This window comes from Marmota flaviventris, chromosome 1 (genome assembly GCF_047511675.1).
Source record: "Marmota flaviventris isolate mMarFla1 chromosome 1, mMarFla1.hap1, whole genome shotgun sequence".
Classification (NCBI taxonomy): domain Eukaryota; kingdom Metazoa; phylum Chordata; class Mammalia; order Rodentia; family Sciuridae; genus Marmota; species Marmota flaviventris.
Genome location: NC_092498.1, coordinates 194,485,857 through 194,510,777, shown reverse-complemented (window position 1 = coordinate 194,510,777; position 24,921 = coordinate 194,485,857). Strand labels below are relative to the sequence as shown.

At 37.9% G+C, this 24,921-nt stretch overlaps 1 protein-coding gene across 1 annotated transcript in view; it reads right to left on the bottom strand.

The window, feature by feature from the left end:
- Arpp21 (cAMP regulated phosphoprotein 21) overlaps window positions 1-23,254 on the bottom strand; it is a 149,077-nt gene extending 125,823 nt beyond the window's left edge. Inside the window, exon 1 of the mRNA XM_027932514.2 lies at window positions 22,561-23,254. The gene's annotated coding sequence lies outside the window, so the exon portion shown is untranslated. The remainder of the gene's footprint in view (window positions 1-22,560) is intronic.
- Between the last annotated feature and the right edge of the window lie 1,667 nt (window positions 23,255-24,921).

Genomic DNA, 24,921 nt, shown 5'->3' with positions numbered 1-24,921 from the left:
TTGGAGGATATGGCTTTAATTGTCCAGACAATCCATGTGCATGTGCTCATGTGTGTAATCAGCTCTTCATAATCCCACTGGAGTTGATAAGCAATTATTTATTCAGCTGCTATTTGATGCAAGGCCCTTTACTAGATAGAAAGTATGAAGGGTGCAAAGATAGAGATCATATATTTCTTGATAGCACCTGCATTCAATAAATTATAATCTGCTGAAAACAAGGAGTTCATCAATTTAGCTTTCCGAGTACTTATTTCTTTGTTTTCAGTAAGTGCACTAAACAAAGAATTCCAAACAAATCTCTCCAGGTACTTCACTAATTTTCAAAGAAAATATTTAGATGAGGCTCAGGCATGATATGATAAAATACAAAGAGAAAAGAAAGGAAGAAAAAGATTATTCATCCAATAATATGAAGAGAGTATTAACTTACAAGTAAGAACAGAAACATTTACTCCGAATCCTTAGTTAAGGGCTAGTAATTCTCCATTGAGGTCTGACAACTACCCTTTGAGAACTTTGAGCATGAAGTTAGTTTTTATCTTAACCTGTTGTTATACAGACTGAAGAGTTAGAAGCAGCCATTCTCCTGCCCTCCCTGAGAATCCAAGTATGGCTCTCCATCCCAGATCTTTCACCTGGGATGGTATAGTACAGATCCCAACAGCACAGGCTACAGTCAATTTCCACAATGGTTTAACAGAGCAAAGGATCAAGGTTAACTGAGGGTGAACCCCTAGGGTATTTATGTGGCAACAGGGCAGAATCAGAATTCAGACTGCTCACATTTGAAAGGATCAAATCAGAATCAGAAGCTGAAGCCAAGAGTAAGCACAGAGAGATGTGGGACAAGCCGCAATCCTGTGATGACTGAGCCAACTATTTAAAGATATCATTTGGCTTTTTTTTTCCCAGAGGTGTGAATAGACTAACCACCTGTATTCCCTGAAGAAAATTTTTTTAAAAAATCATTTAAGTGCAAATATTTAAAATAATTTTGGTCATTTAAAGGTGACACCTTATGATTATTTATTAAACTACCTCTTGCATGACACTCAGTCTAAAAGGGAAAAAAAAAAATTCAAGGTCCATAACCTGAGAATCCCGGAAAAGGATGCCAGCAAGGCTTGTCAGGGCTAGAACACTGCTCGGGCCCCTGGCAATGCATCTCATGCTCTCCCTATGCCAGCAGATGGTGCAATGTACACCTGTGACACTTGTCACCAAACAGCTCTCTGATGTTTTTATTACAAGAACTTACGTGAATCTTTACGCTCCCAGGCGTCATCCTGCATCCACACTCTCCTGACTGAGCTGCTCCTGAACCAGATAGTTCTTTAGGTATAAAGGAGGAAACTCTGCACCAGGTAGAATCATACCCCAGCCACTTCCACTCTGAAGGTTTCCTTTTTTGGTAAGAAATCCACCTTACAGCTTGTGATAGATCACTGATTTAGACCTGGGTGTTAATCAACAAAACCAGATTTAGGAGTTACCTCTTCCCTGCCAAGTGCCATAGCTGTCTACAGCCCACTCCCCATGATCTGTTTCCCTGGATTCATATTGATGCTCCTATTAGGGTACGCATCTCTATATCAGCACTGATCCCAGAGCCCTGAAATTACCTCAGAGTCAAGCTTTACGTTCTCCCATGACAGGGACGATGCTTTGCTTACTTCTGGTGCCAAGGATATGAAGGTGTCTGGGATATAAAAGGAAATTAAGAAATATTCGTAAAATTTAATTTATTCTATGAATGTCTTCTAATCACCTAAATCAGGAAAGGTATATCAATTTTCTAGTAGTATAAAATATTGATCGATTATATTTATAGTTTCATATTCTAAAGTGGTCCTCTTCTTCTTCCTCTTCTCTAAAATAGGTTTTAAAAGTATAAATAAAATAACCTAAGTTTGAATGCTATGATTACATGAAGATTACAGCTTGTGTCAGCAAAACACCTTTTAGGTGTTCACTGACCACCTTATGCCAGAAGTCCCTTTCTGGGACAAGTGAATATAGTTTAATTAATGACTGATACGTATGATTTCCAAAATAAAGTATTTGTATCATCAGTAAGTGCTTACTGAGTGATTAAAAGTAATTCTAGTCTTTCAAGGGTACTGACTGGGTTTTACTCAGGGAAAGAACACAATATTGGGATCCTTGCATTAAGATCACACAGCTGAAGATCAAAAGAACACAGTCCTGCCAGATGGGCTCCTTTCTACAAATCTAAGAGATAAGATAGAATAAGTGAAATTATATGTAGATCATTGTGTTTTAAACTTTAGGTGTGACTTGTTAGTAAGTCATGAAGTGAAATAATTGGCCATAACCTCAATGGAATTAATAGAACACAGAAGGGAGCAGAATTCATGTAGTAGCATGAAATCAACTAGCACAGAATAGGTAAGAATTAGATTACCCAAGGTAAGGCTATGACCTATTTTGTAAAATAATTATTTCATATCTACGTGTGTGTTTATGGGTGTGTTTGTTCACGCGCATGTGTGAACATCCCAGGATTTCACATCAAAGATATTTCTTAAAACGGACTTGTATCAGAGAAAAAGTTGCCGGAACAGATCCTATCACATTTTCATATCTGCTTGAAGAAAAGAAATAGAATATACATAACTAATGTCTTGATTACCAAAGTCAGGGAGAGAAAATATGGGCTTCGAAGAGGTTCCCGCTGTGAAATCCAAACATTATCATGAGATTTAAAGATCTTATCATTTAAATATGAGGATTGATGCCTTTGATGAAGATAGAGCATCTTAGTTAAAACAAACAAATGATTATCTTGGACAACAGTGTAAACAAGACCCTAATTCATGAAGCTGCTAATTGCTCTTCCCAGCTGCGGAAGGCTGGCTGGTGCTTCATCTCTCACCACGCATCCTGCGGGAGAGCAACATTTGTACACTTGCTCCCGAAATTCAGCATAGCCCATGTCTGTCTAGTCACCAGAACGTAGGGCCATAGAGGGGAGGTTCAGAATAGAAGCTATGTAAAGGGCAGCTACTTCAAGCATCAAGTGCTTCATTTTATAGAGATATATTTACCTCTATGGCTGCACTGGAATTAAGCTCATAAATAAATTACTTTACTTCTTCACAAGTCTTACAGAGATTTCACCAGAAGAATCTTGGGAGCATGCTTTGTAGCCAAGGGAAAACGAGAGTGTGCATCACCGTTTTCAAAGTGAATCACAAAGTTAGTATCTAGATAATGATAACCACAAATTCCCATAGCTGTTCGTATTTAATTCAACTGAAACACAGAAACATAATTCCATGGCACAAAAATGATAGTACCATGTTTTCATATATATTTTATGTGCCAAGGGCCAAAAGGAAAGAAGGCTTTATACATAATGTTTTAATTCTCAATGCAACTCATCATTCATGCATATTAAAGAAGGGAAGAAGGAAAGGTGAAAAGGAAGGAAAGAAAAAAAAAAGAAAAAGAAAATTGAGATCCAGAGAGAGGATCAAATCCCTGCACAAGGTCAAATGATACTGAAATTCTTCACATACAGTTCTGAAATCCAGTGCTCTGTTCACTGCCTTCAATTTATGCATTTGGAATGTGTTCACCAAGAAGCGAATTTACATAATATCCACTGATAGTCATTCACTTATGACAGAAAAACCCCAAACCATATAACTACACCTTTTACCATAAGAGATTATGGTATCTGCTATGCCCAGCCAGAAACACGAATTGAAGTTGCTTCAACCATCCCACTGAAAAACAAAAATGTATATTCAGTACTTGCTTCTGTAGCAATGTTGTTGAGATCCCTGTTACTATAAAATGGACACATGACCTCTAGTCTAAGGCCAAAACGTCACCCTATCTGGGAAAGGACTCTTTCTATGGTTTGTAGTATATCACCTTGACCACCATGCTGGATTCTTCAAAATTACTTTGAAGACTGAGGCAGACCCTAATTTGGTACAACCTCAACCCACAGCTGTCATTAAGGACTGAGTTGTCTATCTCTGAAAACAACAAGCAAACAAAAAAAAAAAGATGTTTCTGTGGGAACATCACCAGAGTCCAATAAGTGAAGAAGCTATTTTTGCCTTGGAACTAAAAAAAGAAAGAAAGAAAGAAAGAAAAGAAAACCCTCTACTTTTAAGATTTAGAGTGCATCCTTATTTCACCCTATCAGGTTCACAAGGTGAAGCAGAGAAAGGATAGGATAAGGAGACAGGTGCTTCTCCACATTTTCCAGCCCCGACCTTCTCTGTTCAACGAGGGTGGCTGGATGACAGGCTCAAGGTCAGCAACAGCGTTCTATGACCAGCTTCCTGTAGGACAAGCTTCATTTTCAACCAGAGTGTGCTCAGCTCTGACTGATAGGAGAGCAGCTTCAGGGTTCTCTAAGATGCAAGCATATGCAAGACAGAAAATGCCACACAGTAGGGCTGGCCAACACGTATGTCCCCACAAGAGTGCATGTGCTTCCAGTACTGCCAGGCATTTCCCTCGGCCCTTGGCTGCAGCTCTACCCTCATGTGTACCCAAACTGGCAGATCCAGTAGCATCCTATGTGATTCCAACACTAGAATTTGAAAGTGCACTGCCCCACCGGTACAATAAGGTCAGCTCTGCACAAGAATCTAAGAATTGTCTCAGGGCTGGTGGGTTATGTCAGTGGTAACAAAGATATCAGCCTGCTGTGACAGGAAACAGGACAGACTAAACAAAAAACAGAGAAGGGGTTGTGTAGTGGTTAACTCTCAAGCTGGACATCGGGGTTTGAAGTCTGACTCCACCACTATTTGTGAACAAGCTGTGAACTGTCTCTGTGTCTCAGTTTCCTCATCTGTAAATAGAAATAAGGAATCCCTATCTCACCGGAAACCTGAGAGAATTAGACACTCTAATATACATAAACACTCAGAGAGTACTTCCTGCATAGTTAGGATTATAGATACATTTGTTTATAACTATCTTTCACAGAGAAAAGCAAATGCATCCATTCAGCAGATGTTTGTCAATATTACCTAATGAAAGCTCTGGCTAGAATTAAAATGCTGGCATTTCTGGAGAAACTGACCTTCCAGAGACTTCTCTTTCAAGACTCTGTCTTGAAAAGTCATAACTACTTCAGAACAGTATGGGCCCCCTTTGCAGGCCCTGAGGCTGCCATTACAGGGCTAGGAAAGCTGTGGAGGCTGGTAGTCTCTGCAGGCTTGAGCATTTATGTGACAGGTGTCTGAATGACAGTTCCAGGGTTGTCAGTTTTTCACAGCTAGCCTCAATGAAAACAGCAAATCATCCTCTGAAAATCACTTTGAAAGCAACAAAGATTGCAAAGAAGAGTTCCAAGAAAGATAACAAATGAAGAAATAGGGAAGAGGGGCCTGGGATGATGTATGGGAATGCTATGTTGGGCAGACTTTTCTAACTTCCAAAATTTACTTATATAGGCTCACAGAGATCATATTTTTTTTTCTTTTGCTTGAAATAAGACATTTTTATTCATTTTTATAAGTGGATATTTTAATGCCACATCATGGTGCCAAAACAGCTACCTGGTAAAAATAAAAGATGTTATAATTCAGATTTTTTTTTAATTAAAAATTTTTTCCCATGGTAAATTTGACTTGTTGGAAGGTCTGTACAATTCCATGAATTTTAACGCCTGTATAAGTTTGGGTAACCGTCACCACAACCAGGCTGCAGCACAGTTCTGTCACCCCAAAACAGCCTCCTGCCATCAATCTACAGTCACACACTTCCCTTTGTCATATCCCCTGGAAATCACTGATTCGTTCTTTATTACCAGTCAGTTTTATCATTTTGAGAGGCTACACAAGTGGGATTATGCAGTCTATAACTTTTTAGATTGGCTATTTTCACTCAGCCTATTATCCTTGATATCCATTTAAACTTTTGCAAGCATGAGTAGCTCATTTCTTTTTTATTGCTGAGTCATATTCCACAGTAGGAATGCACCACAGTTTATTCATTCACCTTTCCAAACACTTGGGTTGTTTCTAGTTCAGATCACTTATGAATAAGGTTGTTATAAATTTTTGTCTACAGATATTTGTGTTTACATTTTTAAACTTCACTGATCATCGTTTTTGTTTTGTTTTGTTTTGTTGGTACCAGGGGTAGAATTGGGGGGCACTAAACCACCGAGCCACATCCCAGCCCTATTTTGTATTTTATTTTAGAGAAAGGGTCTTACTGAGTTGCTTAGCACCTCGCTTTTGCTGAGGCTGGCTTTGAACTCTCAATCCTCCAGTCTAAGTCTCCCTCGCCGTCGGGATTATAGGCGTGTACCACCGCCCAGCTCTCACTGATTTTTAAAAGCAATTTATTGACCCTTAGAAGATACAATTTTGTGTATTAGGGATGATTATTCTATTTCCACACTATAGATTCTCAGTACAAGACTTCAAGGAAAAAATTGCATTGTCCTCAAATTGCCTGAAACAGAGGCTCCTAACAGACTGTGTAGTAGAATCTGTAATCCTCATTTCTTTTTTTTAAGATGCTATGCTTGAAACACAATTTCAAATGAAAGTAAGTTAAAAATTATTTTGAAGTTGGTTTATGTTGAAATTTTACAGTATCCCTTTAATATTTCAGATTATGAAACATCAATTATGCAAATTCTATATTCTGACAAGAAAGTTTTCATTTTAAATCAGTGGTTTTTAAATTGTGGTCCACGAACCAGCAGCAGGAGCCTCACCAGAAACTTGTTAGAAATGCACACATGTGAGTCCCTTCTTGCATCTGTTGAGCCAGAAAATTCTGTATTTTAAGAAATACTCCATGTGATTCCAATGCCTGAGCAGTTTTAAGGACCACTACTTCAAGGATGAACCCTCTTGTGTAATACAGAAGAAAAGAGTGCCACAGTAGGAAGGTTCCCCTTGAGATAGCAGGAGAACATTCACACTCGTTTTCTTTCTATGATAGGACCAGCTTATAGAATAGAATGGTTCACTTGTGTTAAAATAGGCATCCCGGATCACCAATTCGCATTTATAAGGTAGACTGTATAGATCACTTGGTTGCTGGGGCCACGCTATGGAATAAGAGCTGAATGTACAGAAGTCTCTTGAGTCTTGATTCAAAACAATAAATTCCTTATCTGTTTCTATCTTTCCATGTTACCAGTGCTGATGAATTGAAACCAGGAATACATTTAGGTTTCCTCTCGTCGTGGACTCTGTCCCGTGACCCTGTCCTTAACAGAAAACTGTCCAAGAGGTAAAATAAATGAATTTCAATGGAAAAGGAAGTAGAAAACCAATTAGCCTAGATCATACCATCACTGATCTCATAATGACAGAGATTCTGCTTTTTATAATATGAGATCCAAAATTCATATATAACAGGAAAATATACTTATTAATTTATGTATCAGGTTTATGTATATATTTATGTATATAAATGCATATATCAATAGATGAACACACATATTTATCAAGGAGTATGCATATTTATTTTCTACTGTTCTCACATTAGAGAAAGTTTCTCAGCAATAAAATTAATGCTAATTTTCAGGTTCTGGGTCAAGGCTTATCCAGGTTAAGCTAGCCAATGCACATGATAAATTAGGTGAAGAAATTTGAGGGAATGTGTTTCTTGCATCATATCAAATATATTAATATAAAATAAATTTTATATTCACATGATTTTCTATAACTTCAAGGTAACTATGTAGGTAAATAAATAAGATTATTTTGGTTAGTAGTTTTCTTCAAGTTATGAAGTAAACCTGACATCTGATTAGTGGAAATTAAATATTATCTTTAAATTTCTTGGTTAAAATATTTTAACAAAGTCCCTACCTTTGACAAATACTTAGTAAACAGGTTTATCGCACCTACTACGCTTAACTTTTATTTCAGGATAATGCTGAAACTTCTGTTAACCTCACCACTTCCTTTGACTGAGAAACTGACTCCTTGAGGGTAGCAAAAAAAAAAAAAAAAGAAAATCCCTTTGATCCTGTACATCTGCCAAAAGCAACCGTCACCCTCTGCCAAACAAACACAGAAAGCTCAGGCAGAGGAGTATGCATGAGTTCCAGGTGTTTGGGGTTTTCTTGGTAGAACACAAATAGAGGACAAACTGGTGAAAGTGCACACTGGCTAATTCTAACTAAAGTTTCCTAGATGATTTCAGGATAAAGGTTATCAGTTAACAGGAATACTGTCATATTCAATATCAGTAAACTGCATATGCATGATTTGGTAGATGAACTGAAAGTAAGTTCATCTACCTGGTAATAATTCTTCCCTACAGGACAGAAGACAGATTCTAGATGAATAGTGCAGCACTTTCCTTCAAATTGACAGAGGAATAGCTTAGAATACAAATTTGAAGAGAAGGTAATATGCCTTAAGTATAAAGAATGATGGGGCTCAATGGTAGAGCATTTACTTAGCATGTGAGAGAGGCCCTGGGTTTGATTCCCAGCACTGGGGGAGAAAAAAATGCAAAAAAGAAAAAAATAAATGAACCCCCCCCTCCAAAAAAAAAAAAAAAAACCTGAAAACCCAAACCTTGCTCACTCATCACTGGGAATATTTGTTTTTAAGTGTGAACCATTCAATTGCTGAAACCAGCAGTATTGCTTTGCATTAAATGGGGTGGTGAGGGCAGCTATAGATGTAAATGCACTGGAGTCTTTTTCTTATTCTTTTACTAAATTATGTAATACATGTTTCTAAGTCCTCAGAAAAATAAAGCAGCATCTAACTATGCCTCAAATTTATTTTCTTTTTCAATTATCCATGGTCTTTACAGCCTTCTAGCATTTTCAAAAGAAACAATGATATTTAATTTCGTTACATGTATCCCCACATGCTTCAAGTTCCCCCCTCTTTTTTTGTGGGGCTAGAAGTGGAACCCAAGGGTCTTGCACAAGCTAGTCAAGTGCTCTACTACTTAGCTATGCCCCAGCTGAGTTTCCATGTCTTAAAGGATAATTAGTTCATGTAGGGAAGAAGAAAGGAGCTAGCATTTCTACTATGTTGTCACAAGTATTTTACAGATGATAACTTGTTTAAAAAAAAAAACAAACTTTTTTTTTTTTTTAAGTTAACTTGGCCAGGTAAAAGGCAGAGATAGAATTCAAACTTAGATCACCTTGACGTCAATCTAATCCCTTTCCAGGATGGCAAGTGAAAGTGTGTCAGGATAGATGAGATCAGGAACTGTTAACACAAGGCACCTGGCCTGGCACAAATGCAGCCATAGTGCGGTCTGTGACGCATGCAGACTAATTTCCACCCTCTTTGCACCCATTTCAAAAATTAATTTCCTTTCCTGTCTTGGCCTCACTACTAAATCACCTTCCCCTACCCTCTGATTCTCCATTCCTGATCTTCAGATTAGATCATTTAATTGTTTGTGTTCTTTATGGCAATTGCATATTCCAGGATAATTCTTATTACAAAGAAAAAACTTTAAAATGTATATACATTTTTCTTTTTTCCTTAGACAAATATGCCACAATAGAGATATTGCCACTACTGTGACCACAACCAAAATGCAGAGCAGTTAGGACATCGTATAGGTACACAAGGTTTCTCCCACACGGGAAGCAGTTAATGAATATCAGCTAGCATTTGCAGTGCAAAATAATAAAACAAATTATTTCTTGAAAATAATAACTCCATAAGTAGCATCTGATCACAAATGAGCCAAAGGTAAATTCAGAATGAACAGAAGAATACTGATGTTTATTTATCACTCTCCCTGTGGTTTTAGTAAAGGATAGGGACAGGGCTACAGAAATCTGGGATCTCTATGTTGATAAGAATTTTTGCCTGAAGAAACAAGGTTAATTCAGAGAGCAGAGGTAGCAAGCCAAGTGAAGTAATTCCCGCAGAGCAGAACAAATGGTACTAATGACCTAATCAATACAGAAATAAGGACAGATTTCCACGACAAATGGCCACAGGTAGCTCTCCTAACAAGTTCAGAAAAACATCACATTCCTTTCATTTAGATCTTCCTTACTATTATTGATGTACTTCATCAAGAATACCTAAATGCTGGCTTTCTGTCAATTCAATATATTAAATAAGTTCACCAAGACTTGGAGTGAAATATATTAGCCCCTTCAAGCTTGCAGGTCTGGGTCTGTCTCAATGCTGTAAATTCCTTGGCTCACAGAACAAACCATTTGATCCTTGCTCAGGCCCAAGGATCTAATCAATAAATGATGAAACAAGTGATATCTTCTCATCTTTTCTTAAAACATCAAAACATCTATTTTCACAGGCAGGTCAAAACAATGAGGTAATGTTTTCTAGTGATTTCAAGAAAATTGATTTTAGAGTTCTCTTCATAGATCGGTCTTGTGACTCTCTGATTATACAAATGGCTATCTGCTGGATATAGTCATCGGTTTTCTCTGCAGTGGGAGCAAGTCACCAGTCTACCATGTTTTATTTGAAATTGTTTCTGGGTCTTAGATAACAGTGCCAAATTACTCCTGGGTGGGTGCTAAGACTCAACTCTTTTTGTTATTACTAGACACATCTTAGAAGGAGGCCTCCTTCATCAGCATCAGAACCTTTCTTACTGTGGATGAGTCACATTAACAGATTATGAAATGCTGAGTGGAATTTTGTATACACAGAGAATTCTGAATCATCCATGCCCAAATCTCTTTTTCAAGTCCTTGCTACGCATGTGGCTTATAAAAGGGTCCCACCCTGCTGTACACACAAAGAGCATCTCTAGAAAGGATGGCCCGGGGTCCCTGTGCTCATAGGTGGGCTTGCCCCACTGAATTACTGGCTGTCATGTAAGTACTTATCATATGAGGTTTGGCTATGCTGAGGATGGTCTCCAGTTACTCATGAACAAAATACCAAAGACAACTCCAACCTCCTGAAATCACTTCCCGCAGAAGGACTTTATTTATGTGAGGATGACAGAATCAAACCAAAATGGCAATAAGGGCAAAACTATGAGCACCAGAAAAAAATAATAAAAAATTAATACAGAGCGTTGGGTCAAGCACTTTATATTTAGTTATAACAACAAACTCATTTTATAAATGAGGCCTCTGATGCTCAGAAGGCTTACGACAGGTACTGGTAAGTTGCAAACTGGATCTCAGCCCAGGCCTTGGAACTAGTATACTTTTTTAAAAAACTATTCTTGATAAGAGCAACTTCTAAACATTTTGCTCTTATTTTTGTAGCATTAGTCCTTATTTTCAAGGCTAAAGGGGAAAAAAAAGCATATTGAAAATTCATGGACAATACAATAACAAACAGATCCATGATTATTATACAAAATGTCATTATTGAATCATAACAGTGATAAACTGGAAGGGATCTAAAACATCATCTGCTTGCTTTATAGATAACTTCTCAAAATAGGTACATTCACTGCACAAAATTTTAGCAAGTTGTCGGGTCATGAACCAGGTTGGGGTAATGAATCCAGATATTTCTCTATCTTCAAATACCCAAATCTTTTCTCTTTTCTAATAGAAAGAACTGCAGCACTTCAAAAAAAAAAAAAGTCATCCTTCAGGTGACCTACACATCAAATGTTTTACTCCTCTGTTCCTCTGTGGTTTTCCTACAGAACCACTTATAATTCTGTTTCCCTTTAATCACATACACTATTTTTAAAAGACTTTTCTGGAAAAAAATTCCAGTTTCCTTTTTTCAAACACACAATATAGAAATTCACAAATTTATAATCCCAACACAATTAAAATCAATTGTAGCCCTAGCAAATAACAAAGTAAATATATGATTCTGTGGGATCAACAAAGGAGAATATGAATGGGACATCACAGTCCCAGGTACATAATTTTAGCTGACCTTAACTTTCTCATTAGACATGCACCTAACTAATGGTTTTAGTTTGTGGCCTACTACCATCAATCCAATTTCCCCCACAAAACTTACCAGTGCTGCTTACTCTTTATGCTTGTTTTCAGGGAAAAATATGTTTCTACCCTCAGAGTATACTCTGTTGATTTTCCTAATTAATTTTATTGGTTAAAAAAAGATTTTTTTCTAACTTATCAAAACTAATTCATATTGCTTTACTGTCTGAGAAATCATCTGTCAATCATTTTGGATTTTCCTTAGACTTTCAATCATTCAATCCATTGTTCAAAACATTTAAAATGTATTCACTTTCCCCAGATGTCCACAACATCTTATATAGCAAGGTTTCTCAAATATTTGGCACAAGATCCAACACACAAAAAAGTTTCCTTACATATTTGAAAAATTAAGAATGAATGAATAAAAAAAACAATAAATATCTGGAGCGAGGATAAGTCTGGATGACTATCAGACAAAAACTTGGCTGACCTTGCAATTTATTTATATGGACATTCCTTTACTCTGATCCAGTGTGTCCCTAATATATTCTGCTGGGTGTCCTAATGAGAACGCCTGCTGTACTTTTCTATGTATTCCTAAAATCTGTCATTCACATAGAATGTGCCCCTCATCTCTCTAAAATAAGATTCCAGATTTGGGTTTTCTTTAGGAAGTGGATGATTGAGTGAAAGATCATTCAGTCAGTACACTTACTCAGAGTTTCTTAAAATGTAAGAAATTAAGGAAGCAAACTCTTTTCTTTTTTTTCTTTTTGTTTTGTTTTGTTTTGTTTGGTACCAGGGTGTGAACACAGGGTTTGAACACACTTAACTACTGAGCCACATCCCTAGCCATTTTTTGTATTTTATTTAGAGACAGGGACTGGCTGAGTTGCTTAGGGCCTTGCTAAGTTGCTGAGGCTGGCTTTGAACTCAAGATCCTCTTGTCTCTGCCTCTGAAGCAGCTAGGTATTTCACATTTACTCAGCTACATCCCTTCCTTTCCAACAAAATTATTTTCAAAAATATAATTTTTACAGATATTTTTTATATATAAAATCCAGTTCTTAATGAGACCTTGGGTCGATTATGTGGTTTGCCACTTAAGTCAGATTAATCCTAACATCTTTCCCATGTAGCAGGAAAAGAAGGGCTACTCTCCTACCATTTGGTGAAAGCTGTTCCAAGACACAAAGGGATCTGGAACCCCTGATTTGCTAGTATTGTCTTCCTGCTTTCCCTCACACCCTGCCTTCTAATTCAGCACTGCCTACTTGCCCAGTCTCTGAGAGGAGTGAAGTCTTTCCACACATGCTGAATCTCTTTCACCAGATTGAATCCCTCCAGAAGTACATATGCAGTGAGGATGAGAAGCCTCCAGCTCTGTGTGCCAACAATGTGAAAATTTCTTGTGAACTTACCTTTGCCTTATCCTGTCTTCGAAGACAGCAACAACTTTTGAGTTGTAATTTGTAATTTTCCTCCACATGGATAGAAAAGTGACATATGTATTCTGCTTAAGCATACTGAAATTTAAGAGGCCTCATTATTTCCATAGACCTCCTCTTCATCTCCTGAGATCTGAAGAAGAAACTTCTTTGTAGGAGGCAAAATAATCTCTCGTGCAGTAACAGTGCTATAGATAAGGACATCTCTTTGTTCTTTCAGAAAGATGAATGTCAAATCTACTTAAGCTGAAATTTCAGGGAGAAATACAATTAAAACTTTACTTAGAGCATTTAAATCCTGAATATTAGATGCCATGAAGAGTATAAAGGTCAATTTTTAATTCAATGAACGTTGATGAAATGTCTGGTATATGGAAGCATATACTAGCCCAGGAGTGCTAAGGACAGTGGAAAAATATATTGGGGAATGGGCTTTTGGGACATGTATACTATGTTGATACTAGCTCTCCCCCGTCTTCTCCTCTCTGGACGTATGCATTTTTAAAAAATGTGTTTCCCAGCAAATATTTTGATAGCAAAGAAACATAAATGTATTGTCAGACATCTGAGAATGTTCATGGGCTAACTTTCTGATTTGTATGAGCCCCCGAAGAATGGCTGACATCCAAATTATAAGAGAAAATGAAATGCAGGTATCTGATGCTTTTCGTGTTCGTCTGACTGATCTTCTCCTGTGCTGAATACTGCTTGTAGGTCTCCATTTCCTGATTGATAGGGAAGGCAAGTGTTTAAACCCCAATTATGAGAGAAGTCTCTTCCCTCCTCCAGCCATATTTGCACAGGCACAGTGCTGACTCATTAAGTAAAATTATATGCAGATACTCTAGGATTAGAGGCCAAATCAGCTGCTCTGTCCAAACAGCTCACCCAGTTCTCAGAGACAAGAACCAAAGCCTTCTGTGGAAGTGACAGGGAGCCCCTCCGCAAGCCCACAGCTCCATTTGCTTTGTCAAACAGTAGAAATTATTTCCACCTCTCAAGCCACCCTGAACATGCCACTGGCTTCCACTGAATAGGGCAGGATTCAAGGTTATTCCTCTGTGAAGCCTTTACAGATGCTTCACTTAAAGATTTGGTTGTTTAGCTTCCCCATTGAGATGTTGGAAATTATACACATAAAATGTTCTGGAAAAATAATAGCTGTATGTTCACTTTTAGACAACTCTGAGCTGGCCATTTCTTTTCCCCTTATAAACAAATGGAAAGATAAGGACCTTATTAGACATCATGATCCTTATATAATAAACACCTCTGAGATTATTTACTGATTTGGCCTTTGATTTTTCAAAGGCAAGGAAAGAATCAATCTAGTCATCAACTTTAACTATCATATTTTTTTTATAGGATAGCAATGGGATAGAGCTGTACTTTAAATTACTAGAAAAAAAATTCTTAAAGGGAACTATATCTCATTTATGTAACAACATTAAGTCTCTTTCTAAAGCTTTTTAAGAAAGAATCATGGTTTCTTTTTGCAATAATACCCATATGTCAGGTGCTTTTGTTTTGCTTTGATCCTGCAAGGTAGATCTAATTCCCATTTTACAAATGAGAAAATTGAAACAATGAGGAATTAACTAAATTGCTATTCTTGGAAGTAGTAAGTTGCTTAGATTGGATATTGGACTGATGCTATTACACAATTTTCCCTGCAGAAACTATGAAGTATAGAGGCTTCAAGTCTTGGTCTCTGAGGTCACACTATTAGTTATTTATATGGACCCAGAGGGTAGACACCAGGACCAAATACCAACTCAGGTGATGGATTTCATGTTTATGTAGGTAGATGTGTAGAGAAGTGAGATTTGGAAGCACCACATTTTTTCCTCTAGACCTTTTATTTTAATACAAATTTTGAGTATTTCTCCAACAATGCAGAATCTCGTGGAGATCTAGGCACCACCATGATAAAGACTTTCTTCGTTTCACACAGAGGTTGGCTGCTCACTCTTGAATGAGCTTCCAACATATCTTTGGGATACAACCTCTCCATTAGGGTTTTGTTTGGTTTGGTTTTTGGTGGTGTTGGGGATCAAACTCAGGATCTTCCGCATACTAGGCAAGTGCTCTACCCAATGAGCTATATCCCCAGTCCTCTCCATTAGTTTTAACCTGAATTTCAATTTAAAACTGAATTCAAAACAATTGTCTACAGTTTCCAACATCATATCTGACAAAAAACAGTTTGCAATCATTTGTGAAATAAAATAATCCCTTCTTGGAAGAGTGTTTATATAATTTTCTTAGATGATGTATAAGACTTTTATAACATATAAACTCTGTCAAATTAACTATGCATATTTTTCCGCTTCTTGGTGTTTAATAAAATTACTAAAACAGAAATCATCTATAGTTATGAATAAAGACAATGCTTGCAATAATAATTAAAAATAAAGGCATTCAATTGTTAGAGGGCTAAAAACCAGGGGTAAACCAGGGGTATACCAGGGCAAGCAGGTCGCTGTAGCTTGTACATGCAACATAATAACATGTTGTATTTTTTCTTATCTTTCCAGATGTCTGTGGGTGATTATGCAAAAATTGGAAAAAGATTTTAATCTTCCCAAAGAAAATTCATTATGACCAAAGTTAAATTGGCACAGAAATGAATAAAATGAAGAATCATTAATGCCAACTAGTTGTTTGCAGTGGAATATATGAATTTAGTACAATACTAGTTGTTTGGTATTTTCCTAAAATTCTTCTAACATCAGCTTCTTTAAGTAAATTAAAAAAATAAAATATGAAAACATAAGATAATCGAATGTAAGAGTGTTAGCTCATTTGTTCCTGTAGGCCAGGTAAAAGAAGCAGGATCATAGATATGACTGCAGAATCCTGATAATTCATTAATTTGGCAGAATATAATAGCAATTTTATTACAACTATGTGCTACACTGGCTTAAGGAGTCATGATTTGACTATAAATTGAAGTCTCCTTTCTCTAAAATAAATAAATAAATAAATAAATAAATAAATTTATTTCCACTTTTCAACAGAGAACATTTTTAAAAGCTTCTTCTAAAGAAGCCATGAGCAGTTAAAGCTTGCAAATGGTGCAGAAATCATGATCTGTCATATACTCATATGGAATCTACTGTTTTTTTTTTTTGTCCAACAGCTTTTAAAAAATATTTACTTAGTTAGTTAGTTTTAGGTGGACACGATATCTTTATTTTATATTTATGTGGTGCTGAGAATCAACCCTAGTGCCTCATGCATTCTAGGCGAGCACTCTACCACTGAGCCAGAACCCCAGCCCCTGTCCAACAGCTTTTTGATGATTAAATTCAATTCAATGCCAGCACCACTGGGATTTCCACCAAAGTTATGTACATATTAACAAGCAAAATGCTAAGAAAAAATATACCAATATAGAATATTTTCATAAAATAAACATTATAACTTCATATGAGAATTTTTATCTTATGGTTTTAGAAACATAAAAAGCTAAAAAAATTAATTTGATAGCTTTTTATTTTGCCAATAAAAGGTAAACAGGAAAAGTAGTGGGGTTTCACTGAGTTAACCTGCCCCTCCTCCACCTCCTGCTGACCAGTGACTTAAATTTTCCTAGATCTATGGTAAGAAGGTGGAGATCATCTGAATGCATCTTGAGATAGTGAATGCAAATAAAAATATTGGATGAATAGATGATCCCTAGGCCCTTTGATTTATATATCAAGGGCTGTTTTATTTGGACATGGGAACATACAACTTTTAGGAATTGATGTTTAGTTTTTTCTTTAAAGACATTGAAATATCATACCTCAGTTATTTATGTTGATTTTTAATTTCAGCTAGGTCAAAATATGTCAACATGAATTAATTTTTTTTCCCCTTTAACATCTGATTCTATGGACTGCCATGTCTTGAAGTAAGTGTATCTGGGCAATTAGAAGGAAATCTACTTAGTATTCCTTTGGGTTCTGTTTTTCAAGAGATGATTCTTGTTCTTATCTCAGGTATTTAGTATGTAATAAAGAAGCAACCAACTATAAACAAAAGTAAAAGAATGCTCATCCATTAAGAATTCTAACACTGAATTTGGTGATGTCACCGCTTTTTCTCTTTTGAGGCCCTTATCACAAGGGATGAGAGAGAGATGATGGGGCTTACCTAGGTAGATAAGCTCTGTAAGTCTCAATGAAAAAGCTGCAGGAAAAAAGATGATCTATTACACAATGCGAATCTGCACAGAAACCTGTCCCACAATATGCCAATTTAACTTCTATAAAATTTGCCAAAATACTTGAAATATGGAGTGATGCAATTGACTATTAAAAATCTTCGATTCTGTCTCTAAAACCAAATTTTGTTTGCAATTATCTTAAAAACCAAGATTATTATTTACGGAAGTGATTACATTAACAAAATCATAATATTTTGTGTGTTAACCACAATGAATTTCTAAATTTGGGAATGTGGTAAAAGATCTGTTTTGGAAAAAAAAAATGAATACGCCCTTTCCCCCTCTACCTGGAGAATATGAAATGATTTTCTGTTGCTAGATAAGAGGAACAACTGTTAAGTTTTTAAATGCCATCTGCGTCTATGACTGAGGAATAATTATGAATATATGCCTTCAGTGAGACAATTTTGAACTAATTTTTCAGCATTTTAATAAGTCACAATTGCAATTTTATCTTAATTTTGATTATAAAACTCATAAAAATCTTATAAACCTGTCGCATTGTCATGTATATCAAGTGGGGTTATAAAAACTGTCAGAAACTTCCTGTTTCCTAGGAAAAGTGTGTAGAAGAATTTAAAATATTGATCTATTATGACCACAGACAATGATTAACATTCTCTCCACCTGGCAATAATAGAATCTATGCTATTAGAAAATATTAGAATTTATGCTATAGAAAAGAAGGAACATTAGGATGCTAAGGATTCAAACTGAAAGCAAACAGCCAGTTTGGTGTATTCAAGACACCACCACCACCACCCCCCCCCTCTTTTTTTTCAATATCCCTTCTATTGTCCCAATGTAATTATTTCTATTCATTTTGTTGTTGTTGTTGTTGTTGTTGTTTTGCCTGTATAGCTTTTCTCCTAGGCACAGATATGTCCCAGTAATTTTAGAAAGAGGTGCATTCAAAATGTTATATGGGCATTTTTATGGCTTAAGAAAATATCTCCAGACCACAGAGGATTTTGAGACCACAAGATAACAATTCTGCTAATATTAAAAACTACTGAATGAAAGTGATACTCTGTCTCAAGTACTTCTTTATCAAGCTTAATGTGTATACAATTGCAATCCTTAAGAGCCCTTATCTAATGCTCATAAGAATGAAATGGCTGTGATGTAAAGACAAACATTAAATACTTCAATATCAACGGCCAAGATTTCTTCAATATGAGCCAAATTAATCTAAATTATAATGCTGAGGCACTGAAATAAATTGTTTGAACTTAGCATAAACAAGTCTTAAAAGACCTAATACTCAGAAGCAAAGAATCCCTGAGAAAAACAAATTCAGTTGCAGGTATGTCTTGCTAATATTTATTTTTACCTTTACTGGTCCTTCATCATTTACTTATATCACTGTTTACAACTCATTTTTCATATTTAAGGTGAAACGATAGATTGAAAAAAGAAAGCGAAGAAATGCAGAGGTTCTGGAACTACAGATTTCTTTAAAAAAATAAAGATCCTTTGTCTTAAGAGAGGAAGTGTGGGTTTTATATGTATCATCACTGGCTTAAGTATGTTAGGAACTTCCCATGTGATATACTGCATATATATGGAAGCCAATTCTTTTTGTGATTAGAGATTCACGAATTCTTAAGCACGCTACCACCGTGTGGTACCAGTTAGAAAGATGCCCGTACTTACCATCTGAAGAAATGGCTTTCAGACATCACTTTGGAGCCCCACACACATTCTTTCCTAACCTTGTCACAAAGCAGATCTGAATTACACTGACTTATACCCAAGCAGCTCATTTGCAGTTTCCGACCTCATAGACTTCAAACTGTCTCCTTGTCCTAAGGAATTCTTACTCATATTCATGCCTGGCTATGTTGCGTGTTGTGTCTTCAGTGGCTGACTCATTCCACGCTTTGCTCATGTAGCTTATCATTATCTTGTCCACAGACAAAATGCATATGGAATTCAAATGAGGTTGCCCACTGACATGAGAAGCTTAAAAAAGGTATCAGCACTATGATCCAAATGGCATGACCACAAAGGAAAAGAGGACGACCAGTGTGGACTGTCCGTCCAATTCCCAGAAGGACTAAGTTGGAAAGGCAAACAAAAAAACAAACAAAATCACAGTATCCCCTTGTGATGTATTTCCCTTAGTAGTTTATTTTGGGGGGGGGGGGGGGGGCGGGGGCTGTGATTTTCACACACACACACACACATCACACAAAAAAAATGGCAAAAATTAAGAACAACTTTGCACATCATTCTAATAGCTTCATTAATAAATCATTATATGACTTACTTCCCCATTTAATATAAACTGCTCACATTCTCTCACGCTTATTAATTTTGAAACTACTTAAGCATCTTGTCTAATTAGCTTCACTCAGAACAAAGAAATAAACTGATTATGGCATGGTGTTAGTATGAAAAGTAACAACGAAGACCTTTCTGATTAAACATTCTCACTTTCTACCTGAAGAAAGGTGTTTTGTGTATAGGCAAACTCTGCAGACAGGTGGCTTCTTGTATCTCACATATTACAGTGTTAAGATATTTTTCCCCTCATTATGACATTCCAAAAGTTTCCAATGCTGCCTCTGCTATCTACATTTAAAAAATAGTTAGCCTTTAGAAAGATAATCCTTGGTGTTTATCTCCAAGTTGAAGACACAAAACAAGCAAAATATTCTATCAAGTTCAAACAAAACTTCCTGTTTCATTTAGTTGCCATGATTCTAGACAAGACATCAAGTTCATAAAAGAAAAACAGTTCACAAGGCAGAGCTTCAGGTTATCACTGTACCTTAAAGGATGTTAGTTATTTTATTCCCAGAATGTTCTATTAGCTCCAAGGCATCCACTGGAACAATATTTTAGTAATTTGAGATTATTTCTCTACTTTTTCTATCCAAGATTCTGACACTTGTATTAAAACTAGTAGGAATGCAGGAACTCTTTCGTTAGATCTCCTTCAAGTTTTAAGGAAATCAAATTATTGAGTCTTCTTTCTAAGAACTAGTAAAAAGGATTATGAAAATATCAAACTATTCATGTATAGTTTTCTCACTAACATCAATTGATTTCCATTAATACAATATTAGGACCTGATTAAAATTACCTTACCCACCAGCCACTCTTTACCTTTCCAAATATCCTTCTCCAGTATCCATAATCACATACTGCTCTCTTTCCTCATGCTTCTTTTATTGCTGAGTGAGGTGCTTGCTCCTTCATTAAATAGCATTAAAAATAGACTGCACAGAAGTCCCCAGTGGAGCATGCTCTAACAGGGCTAATGCCACAGTTCTCAAGGTAACCATACTCAATTGGGATCTAAGAGAGAAAGTCACTGGGAGATCAGCAATTTGCAAATCTAATAGCATACACAAACCTGTCTGGATCTGAGCTGAATGTTGTAAAAGAGAAATCAGCATGTAGTGAAATTAAGTCACTAAGAAACTGAAAGTCAATTCCAGGAACCTTATAAGTTTTTTTAAAAATATGCCTCACCCAAACAAAGTACTCTGTTAAATAAGCATTCATCTCCAGTAACTTAGTTCTTCTATTCATCAAATGACATCAATCATGCCAGAGGATAAACTGAGTCGTGCATCTGTAGCAGTCCAAATGCTTTTAAAAATTGCATTTAAAACAAATCATAATGGCATTGACAAGCAAAGATAGTAACAGATTATTCTTTGGTACCTTTTGTTATATGGATGGGTAGATCTCCAAGAATACACCTAAACCCATTCTCTACACAATTAAAAATATCTTGTTAGTCACACTGATAAGAAGTAAAATAATGTGATAACAAAGGAAATATAAGATCAAACACAAGCAAATACATACCTTGAAAACCTACATAAATCTGAAAAGTATACACAATCACTCACATGCAATCCCACATTAGGAATGCGGCAGAAGCAATTTCTGTTAAAATAGTAGATTACTTCGCTATTTGAACAAAACATAGCTAGAGCTCTCAGCTTTCAAATGACTGTTTTCCATGAAAATGACATTAGCTAAAATCCTATTAGGACATGCAAGCTCTGTGGTAATACAAATACAGGGGATCAAAGGAATAGATGCATTTATTTTAAAGTGTGTGTCAAAGGTATTCTGACTTTTACTAAATAAAAAATGATTTCCTGTCATCTTCACTTTCTGTTTACTTAAAACAATCATAGCAGTTTTATTCTCTGAGGCAGATGAGAAAGAGGTGAGGATCCTTTGGATTTATTCTCTTTTTGAGCACAATTCTACACAGATTCATTTCAACTTTGGGTAATGCCATTCTTATTTGGAGAAACTAAAGTGTTACACCAATACACTTAAAAAAACCAAAAATCAAAATGAGTTTCTACAGTCTAAACACAACCTCATGAAAGTAATTTCTACCAGTTTTGCACTGCACAGAGCTTCCCATGCCTATAAATTTCAATTACCCCCTCTGTTTCTCCTTTTAAACTTGTATCTTTCAGAAGGTGGTCAAATACTAAACCTGAGCAGTTGACACTTCCACACCAGCTTTATTTCTATGCATAAACACTGAGTGAGTCAATTTTTCCTCCCAAGAAACTTTTTAAACAACTGCCTACTTCAACTCAATTCTACCACCATTTCTACAATAAGATATTAAATTGGGGGTTGCAATGAAACAACATCAAGAGTGTAAAATTAAAAACCTCTTGGGAACCCAAGACCTTAGTCCTTCGAGGGCAATATTATAACTCTCTACCTTTTTCTATAACTCTCTTTCAGATGAATTAAGAGCATCCGAAACTTTCTATGTTGAAACCTACATAAATCACTGAAAACTTCTGTGATGAAAAATATTGTCATTTTCAATTTCCAGCTTTCCACTTCTGCCTGATTTGGGGGAAGGGAAGCCCACCCATCCCTTCACCAAACACGGAAACACAATACATGGACAAAAACACCAGCTTTCTACAAACACAAAGAAGAAATGCAGAGGAGAGACAATTCTAAAGAAAAGCACAGTTATATGCCAGAAAGAAAGAAAAGAACCCAATGAAAGGCGTGCACATTCATGTTGGAAGACTTATTACCTTGACGAACAGTGGATATCCCCCCAGCTTCTTGGTGTCTTGGTTGATTTGATTTAGCTTTTGGCTTTTATTAATATTGTTGTTTCTTAATGATTGATTTGGCTGGATTGGTTTTGTTTTGTTTTTGGCTTCCTTTTCTGTTGTTGGATTTTTTTTTTTTTTTTTTTTTTTTTGGCCGATTTATTTAACTGCTAGTTAAGAGCTTTCTGCATAGTGGGCTGGGATACCGCACAGCTGTGGCAGCCAGGCTGGGGCTGCAGCGACTGGGGCTTGCGCGCCCGCTGCCCCTGCGGCTGATCGCCGCTCCGGCTCCCGATGCACTCAGGGTGCCGCCACCGCCGCTTCCTTCTCTTCCCCACTGGCTGCAGAGAGTGAATATGCCCCGGCCTCCTGTCTGCTCTTCTGTCTGTACTTCTGTCAGTCTGACCGGCAGTCAGTCAGTCTGGCAGCTCAGCGCAGGATTCTCGCCTTGCTGCGCTCTGCTCTTGAAGCTGTCACTCTCTCAGAATGCCAGTCTTTACGTTGGTCTATCCGCCCCTCAGAGTCCCTTGATCCCACCAGCAATGCAGGGTCTCTCTTGCCGTCTTCTGTGCCTATACTGCCTCTCCTACTCTGAGCCCCTGGCCACTTCCCTCGGTCAGAGGAGGGCGTCTGGAGGGAGGGAGCACACGAGTGTTTCTTTCTCTCTTTCTATCCTCTATTTCTGTGTCTGTCTCTGCTTACTGAGTCAGCCAGAGTCTCTCTCTCTCTCTCTCTCTCTCTCTCTCTCTCTCTCTCTCTCTCTCTCTCTCTCTCTCTCTCTCTCTCTCCTCTTTCTCTTTCTCTCTCCTCTCTCTCTCCGGTCCTCTCCTCCCTTTCTCAGGCTGTCTGGTTGCTCCCACCTGTCCGTCGCTTTGCCAGTCCCACTCAGAGTCAAGTCAGCCAGCCTCGATCGGTCCCACAGTCCCGCGTCCCCTGCCCGACCACCTCGGTCGTCTGTCCCTTGGCTGGTCCGTGCCCTCCCACGCAGCTGGCACTGTCGCCGGGGGCGGCGCCCTGCTCCTCCCTGTAGCCGCGGATGGGTCCGGTCCCCGCCCAGGCTGAGGGCAAAGCGAATGTTGCACGTGGCCGCACAGTTGCACGGGCCTGAGATCCGGGTTTCTTGACCCGCCACACCCGAGAAGTGGCAGAAGCTGGGTGTCTGTCAATGCCTTGGGCCTTTCTGCTACCGCGTGCGACCAGAGCTGACTAAAACCGAGTGCAGGCACCTGCTTGGTGCTCCAGGCGCTCGTGGCGCTACCCATTCCCCGGACAGCTCTCCGCGAACCCCAAGGCTGGAGACAAAGCGCATGAGCCACGCGCGGCAGCGTGAACATCATTAATCAGAGAAAACTGGCACGTTGCCCCCTGCCCCTCCACACCGCCTCCCCGCTCCCAGCCTGCAGGCGCGAGTTCCTCCCGCCCCCCGTGCATAAGCTCTCCAGCGTACCGCTATTAGGGGTGCCTCCTCGACTCCAGGGGACACTTGGGAAGCCTTGCACCGTTCCTTCCCTTCAGCGCTCACTCTCCAGGGCAACTCTGCAGAGACAATCCCACAATAATAACACCTCACCCCACCAGAATGAATCCGAAGCCTCAGAGTTCTTAGAGATTCTCAGCTTTGGCTTTGAGCAAGACCAAAAGTCCGGTAGCGCAGCGCCAAGTGCTCTGCGTGTGGGCGACTGCCCAGACCGCAGCCCGCTTGAGCACTGAGTTAGAATCAGCAAGGTGCCTTAGAAACCCGGTAGGGTAGGGGGCAGGGTAGGGCTTGGGGCAGGGAACAGAGTTGACACCTGAAGAAATAAAAGCCTTGATTTTCCTGTTTGTTTTGGAGATGTACTGTCTATTTTTATAATCTGTAATTTATTTATTTTTTTTATTGTCGCGGGACACACTTTGGAAAAAAAAGAAAGAAAAAGAAAGAAAGAAAGAAAGAAAGAGAAAAACCGCGTAGTGAAAGAGAGGGTATAAAATTTCCGGAATACCGCCCACTCCTCCTGAGTGACTGTAGAGCCTACTTTTCCAACGTTATAGGTCACCAGCCAAGAGACACCACTCTAGCTTTCTGACCCCGACCGAGATCAAGGCATTTGATTCTGGGCTTCTTTGCTAGGTTATTATTAATGTGCAGGAAAATTATAGTTGTACACTCCTGCATGGAATTGCCAAAGCTCACATTGATGATATCCAGCAATTCAGCTTCTGAAATGTAGACACTGAATAACTATGAATCGGGTGCAATGAATGCCCATCCCACAATAAACTGAACAGGAGAAAAATCAAGTTTTACCAGCTGCAATTAGTAACCCCCTGAATAGACAACAAATAAATAACTAGCATAAA